The sequence below is a fragment of the Anguilla anguilla genome, chromosome 11 (assembly GCF_013347855.1).
Source record: "Anguilla anguilla isolate fAngAng1 chromosome 11, fAngAng1.pri, whole genome shotgun sequence".
In the NCBI taxonomy this organism is placed as follows: domain Eukaryota; kingdom Metazoa; phylum Chordata; class Actinopteri; order Anguilliformes; family Anguillidae; genus Anguilla; species Anguilla anguilla.
The window spans coordinates 44,119,386-44,134,379 of NC_049211.1; the positions used below are offsets into that span (position 1 = coordinate 44,119,386).

General features: G+C 48.2%; 1 protein-coding gene across 2 annotated transcripts in view; it reads right to left on the minus strand.

The window, feature by feature from the left end:
- The window catches only part of rap1aa (RAP1A, member of RAS oncogene family a), a 45,242-nt gene extending 31,887 nt beyond the window's left edge, over positions 1-13,355 (minus strand). Inside the window, exon 1 of one of the 2 annotated variants that reach the window (XM_035382523.1) lies at positions 13,213-13,355. The gene's annotated coding sequence lies outside the window, so the exon portion shown is untranslated. Of the gene's footprint in view, positions 1-12,042; positions 12,067-13,212 lie in introns of those variants that run through there. The other variant, XM_035382524.1, reaches the window with a different exon arrangement.
- Between the last annotated feature and the right edge of the window lie 1,639 nt (positions 13,356-14,994).

The following is a 14,994-nucleotide window of genomic DNA, read 5'->3' on the forward strand; positions in this document are numbered from 1 at the left end:
GGCATCACCTGAGCAGTGAGGCAGCAATGCGGCTAACGCTAACGTGCATCACCTGAGCAGTGAGGCAGAGACCCGGGGCTAACGGGCATCACCTGAGCAGTGAGGCAGCAATGCGGCTAACGCTAATGGGCATCACCTGAGCAGTGAGGCAGCACTGCGGCTAACGCTAACGGGCATCACCTGAGCAGCGAGGCAGAGCCGGGGCTAACGGGAATCACCTGAGCAGTGAGGCAGAGCTGCGGCTAACGCTAACGTGCATCACCTGAGCAGTGAGGCAGAGCTTTGGCATCACCTGAGCAGTGAGGCAGCAATGTGGCTAACGCTAACGGGCATCACCAGAGCCGCCGCTAACGAACAACATCCACGCTGCACAGCGGGGAAACGCGGCGAGCCCGGCTCGCTCACCCGCGAAGGACAAAGACGAGAATAAACGGCGCTGAAGACGCACAGACCTGGCAGAAACGGACCGAGGCCTGACTGAAGGCCCGGAGAGCATTCAGACAACATCCAGGTCCAGGACCGACCCAGCAGAAGACGGCAGTCACACGGGTTAGAAACGCAAACCCTGCAGAAACCCATAACTCCTCCACCCCTGCGTAATCCGTTACACGCTCACAAGAGTTATCACCTGTAAACATATAAACACAGCCACCACTCCTGCGAAGCCTCTAATCCCACACGTTCTGCAGGCTGCTCAACCTCATCAAGCAGCTGCTAGTAAACTCTAACAAAAACCCACTTTTCTAACTCTGCAGCTCCGACGTCTACTTTCCTTGCAGGCTTGCGGCTGCAGGAACTGGAGCTGGTCCGAGGCAAATCTGATCAAATTCTGCTTCAGAGCGCAGTTGCTGTTAGCATTTGGAGGGAGACTGTGCGGATGGAAAACAAAATTGATGTAATCGTGAAGTGAGGAGAGCATTAACATACCGTCAAAGGAATGCCGGGCAGGGGGGCCTAGGGGGGGACGTCCGCACCCTCCAGCCAGAGGGAGCCTGGCTCAGCCTCCCACCCCCCCCCCCCCCGGCCTGACCTCGTTTCCACTCCCACTGCTGCCCCCCACTCCTGAGGAATCCCCCCCACCCCACAGCACCCCCCTTCTCCCACAGCACGCCCCACCCCACAGCACCCCCCTTCTCCCACAGCACCCCCCACCCCACAGCACCCCCCTTCTCCCACAGCACCCCCCCACCCCACAGCACCCCCCTTCTCCCACAGCACCCCCTACCCCACAACACCCCCCTTCTAAAATCTCACATGGCAAAAAATAAGAAAAACGGGGGGTTTTGGGTGCCTCCGATAAACTCTCCGATAAGGCATATAAGGAAAAGAAATCAGCCTGCATGAGCATCACAGGAGAGATGGGTTTTGTATCTTTAATAACAAAAATGCCTGTATCCTGAAAAGGAAGCACAACATAGCACAAGTAAGATTAATTGCTAATCTTTTGAGAACATGCCATTGTGGTCTCTCTCATAATCTTTCTTATGATTGACAACCTTTGAGGCCAGCCCACCAAAAACACAGCCAAGTTCATTCCTTTTTTTAACTGGGAGCTGTCCATGTCCATGTCGTGGGAACAAAGAAATATCGCTTTTCAAAGGCACAAAATTAAACCCACATTCATTCATGATGCAAGTAGAAGAGGTGTACTGTCAGAGTGCAAGGTGTAATGTCCGTTACAAAAACAACGCGGCAGAATTAATGACTGAGGAACCTGACAAACTGAGATCAAACTGAGGAACCCGCAAACTGAGCTCAAACTGAGTTCCATATGAGCAACTACAAGCTCAGATTCAGTACGTATAGAGGAAGGCTAGTAGCTGGCATTCAACACCTCAAAAGAAGACAACAGTGCAGACAGCAGGCCTGGGTACAATGCGTAACTGAAATACTTCAACCCACACATGCTGGCAAAATTTAAAGATGCTCCTGTAGGAAGTGTTACCACCTAAAGTATACAATGCTATGAAAACACAACTTTGTATTGGTGAAAATAATTGTTTCAAATAATAATTAACAGTACTGAGCCCGCAGCACATTCACTCATGGCTAAAAGGTTTTCAAAAATATTTACAGGTGATAAGTCTTGTTATTGGGGCACCGCTTGGCTTCTACCAACAGCACTGCAGGTAACACACCCCCGCCAGCCTGACGTCACACAGCACACACACAGTAATGCACTCATCACCGTACACACCCTTCACAAAACACACACACACACCCATCAAATTACACTGGTGGTACTCATAAGTATTCCATCTCTAATAGGTACCCGGATACGACTATCGACGGCGTGTACCTGTGTGCGTATATAGATGTACATTGACTTTTTATTGCGGTTTTTAAGCCTCTGAGAAGGACAGGTAACTGCCAGCACTCTGCTCCCTGTGAAGCCCTCTGAACACACGTTGCTGGGAGCCTGTGGAGTGGAATGACGTCGCCTGGAGGCCAGGATATATTTAGGCCGCTTCGCGCACGCAGGCGGGCAGGAGCCGGACGCCAGGCGCACGGCGCAGCGCGACTGTCAACAAGGGCAAGCGCTGGACTTTGCCACCCGTCGCCACGGGCATGAAAACCGCCGTCAGGAGAGACGGAGGAACAGGAAGTCCCGCCACTCTCCTCAGACGGGAAACGGCTTCGTTCGCTTTCAATAAGGAACCCGTGCAAGGAACGAACTGCAGAACACACGCACGCACGCGTACGCACGCGCACAAAAAGAGAACAAAGAATGCACTGGAAAGAAAGAGGGGTGAAGTTAATCTATTAAGGCATGGGTGTTAATGTTCATCCACAAAAGGCCAGAAGGACTGAGATCTATTTAAATAGCTTACTTCTGAAATCAAAAAAAAAAAAAAAAAAACCCTGTTTAAACGCATGTTTTTAGTTGAACCTGAAAGTTTTTATGTCTAATATTTATAGGATATTTAAAGAGACACTATATGGCCAAAAGTATGTGAACACCTGAACCTCACACCCATATGTGCTTGTTGAAAATCTCATTCCAAAACCATGGGCATTCATATGGAGTTTGTCCACCCTTTGCTGCTGTAACAGCCTCCACTCTTCAGGGAAGGCATCAGCGATGTTGGGCACTGATTGGGCGATTAGGCTTGGCTCGCATCGGCTTTCCAAATGATCCCAGGTGCTGGGTGGGGTTGAGGTCAGGGCTCTGTGCAGGCCAGCCAAGTCCTGCCACACCAAACTCAGCAAACCATTTCTTTATGGACCTCGCTTTATGCCTGGGGGCATTGTCATGCTGACACAGGAAAGGGCCTAGCCCAAACTATGAAAAACAGTCCCAGACCATTATTCTCCTCCACCAAACTTTACACTTGGCACTATGCATTCGGACAGGTAGAGTTTTCTTGATGGTGAAGCATGATTTATAACTCCAGAGAGCTCTAGAGAACTCCAGCCCAATGCCAGTGTGCTTTACACCACTTCAGCGGACACTTGGCATTGCACATGGTGGTCTTATGCTTATGTCCGGCTGCTCGGCCATGGAAACCCACTTCATGAAGCACCCAACGACCCGGTCTTGTGCTGACGTTGCTTCCAGAGGCAGTCTGGAACTCGGTAGTGAGTGCGGCGACCGAGGACAGACGATCTGTACACGCTACGCGCTTCAGAACTCAGAAGTCCCGTTCTGTGAGCTTGTGTGGCCTACCGCTTTGCGGCTGAGCTGTTTTTGCTCCTAGACGTTTCCGCTTCACAATAACAGCACACAGAGTTGACTGGGACAGCTCTAGCAGGGCAGAAGCTGAAAGTCACTGAACTCTTCAGTACGACCCATTCTAATGCCAATGTTTGTCTGTGGAGATTGCATGCCAATACGCTTGATTGTATGCACCTGTATGCACCCAGCAATGGGTGTGGCTGAAGTAGCCAAACCCAGTAATTAGAAGGGGTGTCCACATACATACACATGGCCATGTAGTGTATTTTGAAAATTAGATTCAGTTTAATTTTCAGAAGGATAATTGGGTAATATACACATGTATAACCTCTAGAGGTATAATGTCATTATGCAAGCTGCTTTTCAGTAAAATGAAGTGCATTTTCATGCTTTTAAACATGCAGGCACCCAACCTATATTTCAGAAATCTGAGCATAGGAGAAAATGCTTGGGCCAGATCAGGAAACATATGACTTAGAGAAACGGTGATGAGGGCGAGAGGAGATCACAGTGAGCTTAAAAGAACAGACGGTCATTACAGGGTTTCTTGCGCAAGGTGGTAAGTTTTTTTCTGACATCTTATTTTAACCTGTCATTCCATCCTCCAACACCAAGAGGGCAGTACAGCTCTTTCAAGCTACTTATTAAGCAACCAACACATTCCAGTACCATAATCATCTCAAGGAATCAACTAAATGGAAATTTGCTTCCTTGCTGCAGCAGGCTTTTCATCTGGCTCTTAACTGCGAAATAGGTCATGTTCCTTTAACTGCTAACTGCTGATTACAGTGCCCACAGTGCAGTTCTGAGGATAAAGACTGAAATACAAGTTACATTTATCCCTGGTCACATGATCAGGGAAAACTCAGGGCCCTGAAGGTGCAACATTAACGTGTTAAAGCTGACAGTATACTCAGTAAGAAGAAAGAACTTCAGGATTGAGAACCACCGGCGAACATGTCCACGAACACTGTTGTCGGTATACTCAGTGAGAACACCGCACCGTTTAAAGTCACTCCACGCCGCTGGGGTGTGAATAATTATGAATAATTACCAGGCAGCTATTAACCGGGGCTGGAATCTCGCCCAGACCTCCGTCTCGCGGCTACGCCATGGATGTATAAAGAGAAGGGCTACGCGAGATCACAACACAAAACAAAAAGTTTAAAGTGTTCAAAGTGCCTTTAGTTTATCTAGCTATGCAAAAGAAGAAAAAAAGGCATAGGAGATGGTACGTTCGCCCTCTAAATCAGAGTAGGACGGAGAATGGAGAGTTTTGTCTGTACATTCGGCAAATGCGGAGTTTAGACGAGGGGGTCCGCTTTCTCTTATTTCCGAATGTGTGCTAGACGTTTTGATGACTTGCTGAAACGAGTAGCACCATTCATCAAACACGCGGGAACTCACTGAATTCCTATCTCTGCAGAAGAGAGATTGGCATTAACTCTCCATACATTAGCATGTGAAGTCTGCCCTCTGAACTCTCAACCGTGACGTAACCAACCATGTGATATTTGGACCAATAGCTGAGAGGGGGAGGTCGGAGAACAAGAAAGACAATTTTCTAAAAGTTCTCCCTGGAGGCCGTCGCACACTGCACCGTGAGAACACACAACACCACGTCTTTTTGTTCTTCAGTTGTTCTCATTGCGTCTTTTTGCTCTTACGAAGTACACTGCCTACTTAAGAGTTGCGGGAAGGCACCAGTCTGGCGAATGGGAGGAAGTAAAACTGTCCCTGAAGCACACCCGCCATCTTTCCTCGGCACGCCTCCCGATCCAGCCGCCAACTCCGCGGCTCCGCACCGTCAGCCCGGGAAACGGCCGGGTCTGACCCACATCAAAGCCAGCGACTGCATTCTCACTCCGGCCCTTCCTGACCCAAGCCACACGCACACAAAGACTGGCTGGAACCGGCCTTTCAGAAACAGTTCCCATTTTCAATAGCCTACATTTCAAACCGGAATGGGGCTACTGACTAAGAGCACTTCAGGATGGCTTCGATAACTACCGTTTAACTGCAGCTGTTTGCTTACGTAGCTTATGACATTACCCCTTATGCTGAATTTAATATTAATAACTGAAAGTGATTCCTGGAGGTAGCCTATTTGACGAATACTGCATCGTCTGGTTTCATTAGTTCATGAGGGGAAAAAAGAGGCAAGAAAAGGGGAAGAAAAAAAAAACATACCACGAGAAAAGCAGAAACCGAGAGGAGGGAATAAATAAACAGAATCACTTCTTTTTAAAAGCCGAGAAACAGCTGCCCTGCATGAGGCTGTGTCAGGAGAACGAGGGGTTGCATGCCATTACAAGAGACAGCATGGAGTCCGCTCCTGCTAACAGCCCTTCTGAGCCTAACCCTAACCCCAACCCCAACCCCAACCCTGCACCCGCCAAAACAGCTCCAAAAACAGCCTCCTTTTCTGTCAGCACCCTGCAGACAGAGCTGCAATAGTGTCCCTGAAACTAGACAACTGTAATAGTGTACTAAATAGAGCTTAGGCTATTACACCACTTCAGACTTCCAGACCAAACTCTCACACATCAAACCCTAAACCAGCGGGCTGGGCACCAGCTTAGCTGCTGGATATTCAGCCTAAAGTCTCCGTCTTAAAGCCAAAATACCTTTCTCCAAACTAGCCCCTAAGGCAGAGAGCTTGTTTTTTCAGAAGCAATTAATGCAGCCCGAGGTAACCTGCTACTTCTCACACAACACGCCCATTGCAAAGAGCTTCTTTTTTTTTTTTTTTTTTAAGAAGATGATGGGAATTGTAGTCTTTGGAGAGGTGGAATGGAGCTGACGAGGCCCCGGAAGTGAAACCCGGCAGCAGAACGACGGTTCCGCTGTTCTCACGTTTCAAAACGCTGCGCCGCAAAGCGACAGCCACGGCGACCCCAACCATTTCAGGCCTTTTCAGACGAGGGGGGATCTCCAGCCGAAAAGACCCACACAAAACAAACCGTAACCGAATTTCCCCTGAAAGACGGGCCATTAGTCCGGATTACATGTCCGCGCGCTGACGCACGGCAGAGCTCCACCCTATTCAGAGCGCGGACAGAGTAACCGATACTCCAGCTTTCCGTCCGGTCTCAGCTCGGCACGTCTGCTGCGCTCCGTCTCCATGCAGACGAGCCTCACAACTGCACATCAAACCGGGAAGATTACAAACGGCCTCGACTTCACAGCTGAAAACCTACCTCTGCCCCTGAGAGACTGCGAGGTCCACCACTGCACCGGGTGGAATGAGGAGTTGGGCCGTTCCGTGCAGAATGACGTCATGCCAGTAAAATGCACTGCTGTGTGCACGGTGAAGGCCTCTGTGCAGGGGACAGATCTCCGGGGTAGAGCAGCCATCGGCTCATCCAGTCAAAGCCCATTTGGCAGACCAGCCATCTTACAATGCACCTCCATTCATTTCGCTGGCCATGCATGGGGGGCCAAACCTGATTACGTTTACTAAAGATGGAGGGGGGTCATTAAGAACTCAACTGGCCCCAAGTCTGAGGAACCCCTGTGCCACAGTCACCCTCAGACTGGAGCGGGAAGAGAAAGATAAATATGCTGGGACATTTCTTGCCCCATTTTTTTCTTTCTTTTTTTTACAATTCTAGCCACAGTTCCTCCCAGCATGGAAAGCTAATCATCTCTGAACCCTCCTTCATTAAGTCAGAGCAGCCCAGACAAGCAGCGACATGACACCAGACACACACCGCAAGTCTGACGCTCGCAGCGCAGGAATAGTCCGGATCCAACGGCGGGCCGCAGGACCCATCCACACACAGAGCGTTAACAAAAAGCCCCGGAAAGCAGCAGAAGAGGCGATGACATCAGCGTGGCTCTGAATGCAGTTTTGTGTCAGACAGCCTGCAGTGCACTGCGGGTTTGGGAGAGTAGTAGCGGCTTGGGGGAGGAGCAAAGGCTTTGGGAGAGTAGTAGAGGTTTTGGGGGAGCAATAGAGGTTTTGGGGAGCAGTAGAGGTTTTGGGGGAGCAGTAGAGGCTTTGGGGGAGCAGTAGAGGTTTTGGGGGAGCAGTAGAGGTTTTGGGGGAGTAGTAGAGGCTTTGGGGGAGCAGTAGAGGATTTGGGAGAGCAATAGAGGTTTTGGGGAGCAATAGATGTTTTGGGGGAGCAGTAGAGGCTTTGCGGGAGCAACAGAGGTTTTGGGGGAGCAGTAGAGGTTTTGGAGGAGTAGTAGAGGATTTGGGGGAGTAGCAGAGGATTTGGGGGAGCAGTAGAGGTTTTGGGGGGGCAGTAGAGGATTTGGGGGAGCAGCAGAAGCTTTGGGGGAACAGTAGAGGATCTGGGGGAACAGTAGAGGATTTGGGGAAGCAGTAGAGGTTTTGGGGGGGCAGTAGGCGTTTTGGGGGAGCAGTAGCTACGTGTCGACAGCAGCACACCCATGCTGCCCAATACAGAGCACGAGCCGTTTTAACTGCTTGGAGCTGATCACCTTTCAGGTGGAATTAATAATGCAGCACATGCCCATGAAGTGGCCCCAAGCAGACGCACACCTCACTTCCGCGAACCGCCAAAGGGAAAGAGACGACACCACACACAGTTGTATCTGAGATTCTGTATCTGAGCGTGTGTGTGTATGTGTGTATGTGTGTCTATGTGTAGGTGGGGGGGGGGGGGGTTTACACACTCCCTACTGCCCGTTCAGCAGTAAGCTCCGTTTCCTACACCAGGGAAGCGGGACACGCCCCTCCACAGACTCTGGGAACATGAAACAGCGCACTCTGCCTGACCCTCCGCTACACCGCCCATCAAGCAGAGAAAACACACCAATCCACCGGGAAGGCCGATCTGGTGAACTTACTGACCCCAATAATGCCCCCCCCCCCCCCCCCAAAGTTATGGAGTTTCAACTTTAACCAATTTTAATTATTTCTCATTCCTTCAACAGGAACTTTCACTTTCCTGCCTAATCCACCACAGCCATGGCACAAACCACAGCTAAGTACCAAAAAAACTACTTAGCACACAAACCACAGCTAAGTACCAAAAAAACTACTTAGCACACAAACCACAGCTCAGTACCAAAAAACAACTTAGCACACAAACCACAGCTAAGTACCAAAAAAACAACTTAGCACACAAACCACAGCTAAGTACCAGAAAAAACAACTTAGCACACAAACCACAGCTCAGTACCAGAAAGAACAACTTAGCACACAAACCACAGCTAGGTACCAAAAAAACAACTTAGCACACAAACCACAGCTCAGTACCAGAAAAAAACAACTTAGCACACAAGCCACAGCTAAGTACCAGAAAAAACAACTTAGCACACAAACCACAGCTAAGTACCAGAAAAAGTAACTTAGCACACAAACCACAGCCAAGTACCAGAAAAAACAATTTAGCACACAAACCACAGCTAAGTACCAGAAAAAACAACTTAGCACACAAACCACAGCTAAGTACCAGAAAAAACAACTTAGCACACAAACCACAGCTCAGTACCAGAAAGAACAACTTAGCACACAAACCACAGCTAGGTACCAAAAAAACAACTTAGCACACAAACCACAGCTCAGTACCAGAAAAAAACAACTTAGCACACAAGCCACAGCTAAGTACCAGAAAAAACAACTTAGCACACAAACCACAGCTAAGTACCAGAAAAAGTAACTTAGCACACAAACCACAGCCAAGTACCAGAAAAAACAATTTAGCACACAAACCACAGCTAAGTACCAGAAAAAACAACTTAGCACACAAACCACAGCTAAGTACCAGAAAAAACAACATGCAGCCGAAACGAGAGGAACCTGCAGCGCCTCCTTTAGGTGCGTAAGCATGGCCCCAACAGCCCCGTTAAGCCCCACAGTAAAGGTCAAAGGGAACGGGCCTGAGCGGGGCAGGAAGTGACAGCACTGTTGCCAAACAACCTCGTGGAGGTCCCTCTCCCACACTCCCGTGGCAGGCTGTAAGCAGACCATGGCCATGTCTGAATTGGTGCACCCGCCGACTATTGAGTATACGAGTCGTACATGAGTAGTACACTCAATAGCAGGCAGGGGGCGCTGATTCAGACACCGCCCGGATTCAGACCCCATCAAGCTGCCATTCAAGGTGCTCCATCACACTTTCTCAAAATACTCTGAATGAGCCGACGTGTCAGTTATCCGGCCATTGCTGGGATGGAATGCTGATGGGGAAGCTGTTCTCCTTGTGCAACCTCGACCAGGTTCTGCTAAATGAAGGCAAATCCCTGTTCCAGGTCAGGCTTTGGAGAACACACATCCTCGGAGAACATAGCTGGTGGAGATGCTCATTACTGCCCCTGTGCTCATTACTTACAGGTGTGACGCGTAACCCCGGGGGTAACAGCCTCCGCAGGTACGTCACTGACCCGGATTTGCCTGGAGATGAGGGACTTGGGACTGTGCACAACAGAGCTCTGAAGGGCACAAACAGAACTGGTTTGTCACGGTCGTTTTTGCCTAAAGGGGGAGCAGGTCACAGTGTCGGTCCTATTCAGGACTGAACTGGCCGGCCTGAGCCCCTGCTTCACTGCAAAGTCCTGCGACACGGTCCCAACACCACCATCTACTCTCACACCACCCACACCACCCACAACCTCCACCTGTGTGGACCAGGCCTCTGCCCACTGCTGTTGAACGAGCTCCATGTTCATTATGAGGCTTGCAGCCGGGTGCAATCGCCACCTCCGGGAAGGTCTAACGGCCTGTGCAGGAAGCTTAGCTCTGTGGCTTATGGTCAGGCTCACGGCTCTCCAACTCCGGCGCAGGGGCATCCACTGCTCAAGAACCTTCTGAGAGGATTCCAATAAACGTTTCAGCTAATTACGGCAGGTGACTAAGAGGGCATCCTTTCACTCAGAGCCCAAAATAGACCACACTTGTGCCCCGCAGGGAAGAGAAGCTATTATTAGGGAGGCACTGTCTGCGGGGATAAAAAAAACCGCACCAGGAAAAACATTCTGCTGATTTATACAGGACGCTTACGGACGCGTATGGAACGGACAGCCTGTGCTCTCCTGCGACAGGCGTATTTCTGTCCTCAGAGAGGGAAGCGCTGAAAGGCAAAAGCCCCTAGCGAAGGCCAGTCATTCTCCTGTCCATTACCACGAACAGATCAATGGAGAAAAATCACACAAAGCAGGGAACTGGGGACAAAAATGCAACATTTCCCTGGTTCCATAACTTACCAAATAGCTTTATATAGTGGGTTGACTATACGTACATGAAATTAACTGAACATACCACAGCAAGAAATACGAAGACAAGCAAAGGACAGACAATCTGAAGGGAATGAAACTACAAGATACAAAAGTAGATTGCATATTTTGCCTTCATTCATCTTAAAGCACATTTGTTGGTTAAGACAGTCCTATCTATAGGGCCTTATGTTTGAGTCCATGGACATGAACTGATATTGAGCTATCAGGCTCCCACATCCCACTCATCTGATTATTTAAGAGCTTACATAACTGTACATTTAAAATATATATATTTAGGACAGGAACATTGACTGCCATAAAATGCAGGAAGTAGGCCAAGGCATGCAGGTCTTTGCACCTGCCAAATGCAACTGAGAATGGTTCAAGTATTTTTCAAAGGTGAAAACTGGATTTGTTTTCAAATCTTTTATTAACAATTTGTAGATACGCAGGACAACAATTATTCACAAAAAACTGCCCCAATAAAAAAATAAACTGCAGGCATATTCCAGGCTAAAGAGTGTTTTTGGATTCTAATGCCTCAAAGAGAAACTTAAATCCGCACCTGAATCTGGGTATCATGTAGCAGCATTTTGTGACTGGACCTGGGAATTGGTTGGAAGCATTCGCGTAAATATTTATCCAGACAGCACGAGCTAGGGCGCCATATTTGGAAAACAAGCGTACACCATCCACTGTGATGTATCTTCCTACAAAACGCCAGCAAGCAGCGAGATAGTTAGGGTTTTACGATCTCTCCAACACTCCCTTAAGAAAAATAACGAATAAGTGAAATGCAGCCAGTTTGCTATTGAGATAATTGCTTGAGTTTAGGCCAAGCGAGCTAATAATCCGTTCAAAAAATAATTTTGTTATTGTAAAACGTTACTAGACAGCCTATAAAGCTGTTTTTTCTACAATACAGGTGACGTCCGCTTAAAATGAGATGCTTAGCAGGGTACCCACCCACTAAAGACCCATCAATCTACATATGGACTCAGTATTATTTTCAAAATTTGTCGCACTAGCATTGTATGTTAACTAGCTTGCTGCGTAAATAGTTAAACGTTTCACTGCTGAAAACAATACAGTAACGTATCAAAGTAGAAGATGGCCAGTTACCTATGCTTTCACAAATGAACGGTTATGAAATAAGGCGATATTAACCAACTTACTGCTAGTCTGCGTTCTCGGTCCACATTGAACCCACGTTAGCTCAGTGCAGACCGTCTGGATTCAGTCACAGCTGACTTCGTAGCTAAAGCTAGGCCAAAAAAGTACTTAAAGCTCTAACATTGGAAATAGATTTGGCTAGCAAGCTAAATATTAGCTTATTCTATCCAGTGTTACAAGCGTAGACTACACGGATCAGCCAACACAGAAAAACTACCTAACTAGACTAGACAAGATGAGAAAACGGCTAAGTGTGTTAGCCATTTACCATTAGCTAACGTTCCAGTCAGATGGCACACAGCCTATCAAAGATACAGCTAACAAATTATATTAACGCTACGTTAGATAGTAAACAAAGCAGAGTGACGTTTAGCTACAGTACAACGTAGAGAGACAGGCAAGCTAGTCGTACATGTAACAATGTGGTGTTTTTTTTAAATGGGGGCAATAGGTCTAATGATATTTTGCTAATTGGCTAACTGGGGAGAGAGCTAATCTGAAGCAGACGGCTTCAGTGATGCGCTTCAGCTAATTTGATAGTGTACTGGATAATTTAGCAAGCTCACACGTTAAACTTTCGTTCGAGCTAGACATCGTTAACTATACAAACTAACTAAAGCTAAATGGCTAGCCATCCGATACAAGCTAGCTACTTTGTCAACTAGCAGTTGATCATCCCTCACTGCTGACAGGTTTGATAGCGAACGTTAGTTTGTAACCGTTATAGCCAATTCACGAAGCTAGCTACACTCAGTCTAAGATTAGTCTAGCCTTTACGAAAAACGGACAGAGAGAAAGGGATCTGTTAGTAATATCCGTGTTCTACTAGTGGTTTTGTAATTCACAGCTGTCCTAACTATATACCCCCGCCATGTTCCGTTTGCAAAATGTGACTTAACTTAGCAATACTGATACATAGCTAGGGCAGGCTAGCTACCTCCCTTCCGCCCGGCCTGGGCTAGCCTAAGTAGCCTTCACACAACTCGCGAGTAAAATAGTCTACTCAGTGTCTGACTTGTTGGAGAATTCTACAGCATAAATCCCCAAGCCCTGCTGTCTGACTCCATTGTTGTGAGCTCTGAACTCTAAAAACGTGAATTCACCCTCACGCACCCGCTGTAACCCGCTCTGACAGCAGGGAATCTACGGATAAAGTTCGCTGTGATACTCACCGTTTCGCCCTCTCCGCTGCTCCACTAGTGTCTAGGTACGGATCAACTCCGGTCTTTGCGCTGGAAACGTCATACCCCAAGCCTCTCGCGCTTGTGCTCTTAAAAGGGCAACACCCATAGACGGTGGGCAACACCACAAGGGCCAAGGAACGGCGATGAATGACACCCACTGTATTCATGTTAGAAAACCGAATATTTAATACTTGTTATATGGAGATATACGCTATGCTGAATGAAATAATATAACGCATATTGAGCAATATGGCGACAAACTATTAAAAAAAGCAGAGAAGAACACACTTAATAGCGCCACTTTCAAAAATACCTTGTTCCCACTGTAAGCAAAACATGTTGTGTGGTTTTGTAAATTTTGATTGGCATAAATTGGAGTCCACGTGCAAAGAATCAGTTTCCCTTGTCTGGCAGATGACGCACGGATCTACCCTGTTCTTTCCCCCTGCCCGACGGGCATTGCACCCAAACCCTACCCTGAACCTTGCGAGTGGTTGGCCCACACGGTTGTCACACGTAGTCTTTTCTAGCTTGGCCCGGCCGAGACACATGGGCTGCCCGGCCACCAGGCGCTCGCCTGCGGACAGCACCCCCAGGCCTGGCTCCAGGGATGGGTCCCGGTAACCCTATTCTGTACAGTGTAAACTTAGCTCTGAATTTGTTTACCATAAGTAGTGAAAAGCTGGTCGGTGCATGTCCTGGCAGCAACCCAAGGACCCATTAGTGCTCCAGTGCTGTCAAGCAGAAGAAAAAGGAATTCCAGGCCTGGTTGGCACGGAGAACCTCTGATTCAGCAGACAGGCCACAGCTGCAGTGGCAGAAGCAAAAGCCGGGGCATGGGAGGAGTTTGGAGAGACCTTGGAGAAGGACTTTCGGTCAGCCCCAAAGTTGTTCTGGAAAACCATTTGGCACCTCAGGAGGGGAAAGCGGGACACCATTCAGGCTGTACTTAGCTTTGGTGAAACTCTCACCTCAACTGGGGATATTGTCGAAAGGTGGAAGGAACACTTTGAGGACCTCTTGAATCCGACAGACACGCCCCCCTTTTTGGAGGCTGAGCTGGAGCAATCTGGGGGACCAGAGTCCATCTTTGTGGCAGAAGTCACTGGGGTGTTTGGAGAGCTCCTCAGTGGCAGAGCACCAGGGGTGGATGAGATTCGTCCAGAAATGTTGAAGGCTCTGGATGTTGGTGGTGTGTCTTGGTTGACACAAATCCTCAATGTTGCGTGGAAGTCGGGAGCTGTGCCTTTGGAGTGGCAGACCAGGGTGGTCGTCCCCATTTTTAAGAAGGAGGACTGAAGGGTGTGTTCCAATTATCAGGGAATCACACTCCTCAGCCTCTCTGGGAAAGTCTATACCAAGGTGCTGGAAAGAAGGCTTCAGCCGACAGTTGAACCTCAGATTCAGGAGGAACAATGTGGGTTTCATCCAGGCTGTGGAACAACAGACCAGCTTTTTACCATCTTACAGTTATTTGAGGGGGCATGGGAGTTTGCTTATCCAGTCTACATGTGTTTTGTGGATTTTCAACATACTCCTTTTCATTTCATTATATCATATTAAATCACTGAGTCAGAAACACATATCTCAGGCTCTAGTTTCTTTGTATGAATCAACTGGACTTTCAGTGTGACTGTCACATCCCCCACCTCCTATCAGGAAAGAGGAAAAAAAAAACCTAGAGAACATTTCCTGCAACAAAGAGTCTTTCCTCCATAAACGACGGTCTTTCCAAGCCCTTCTTGTCCATCATTAAAATAAATACTGACG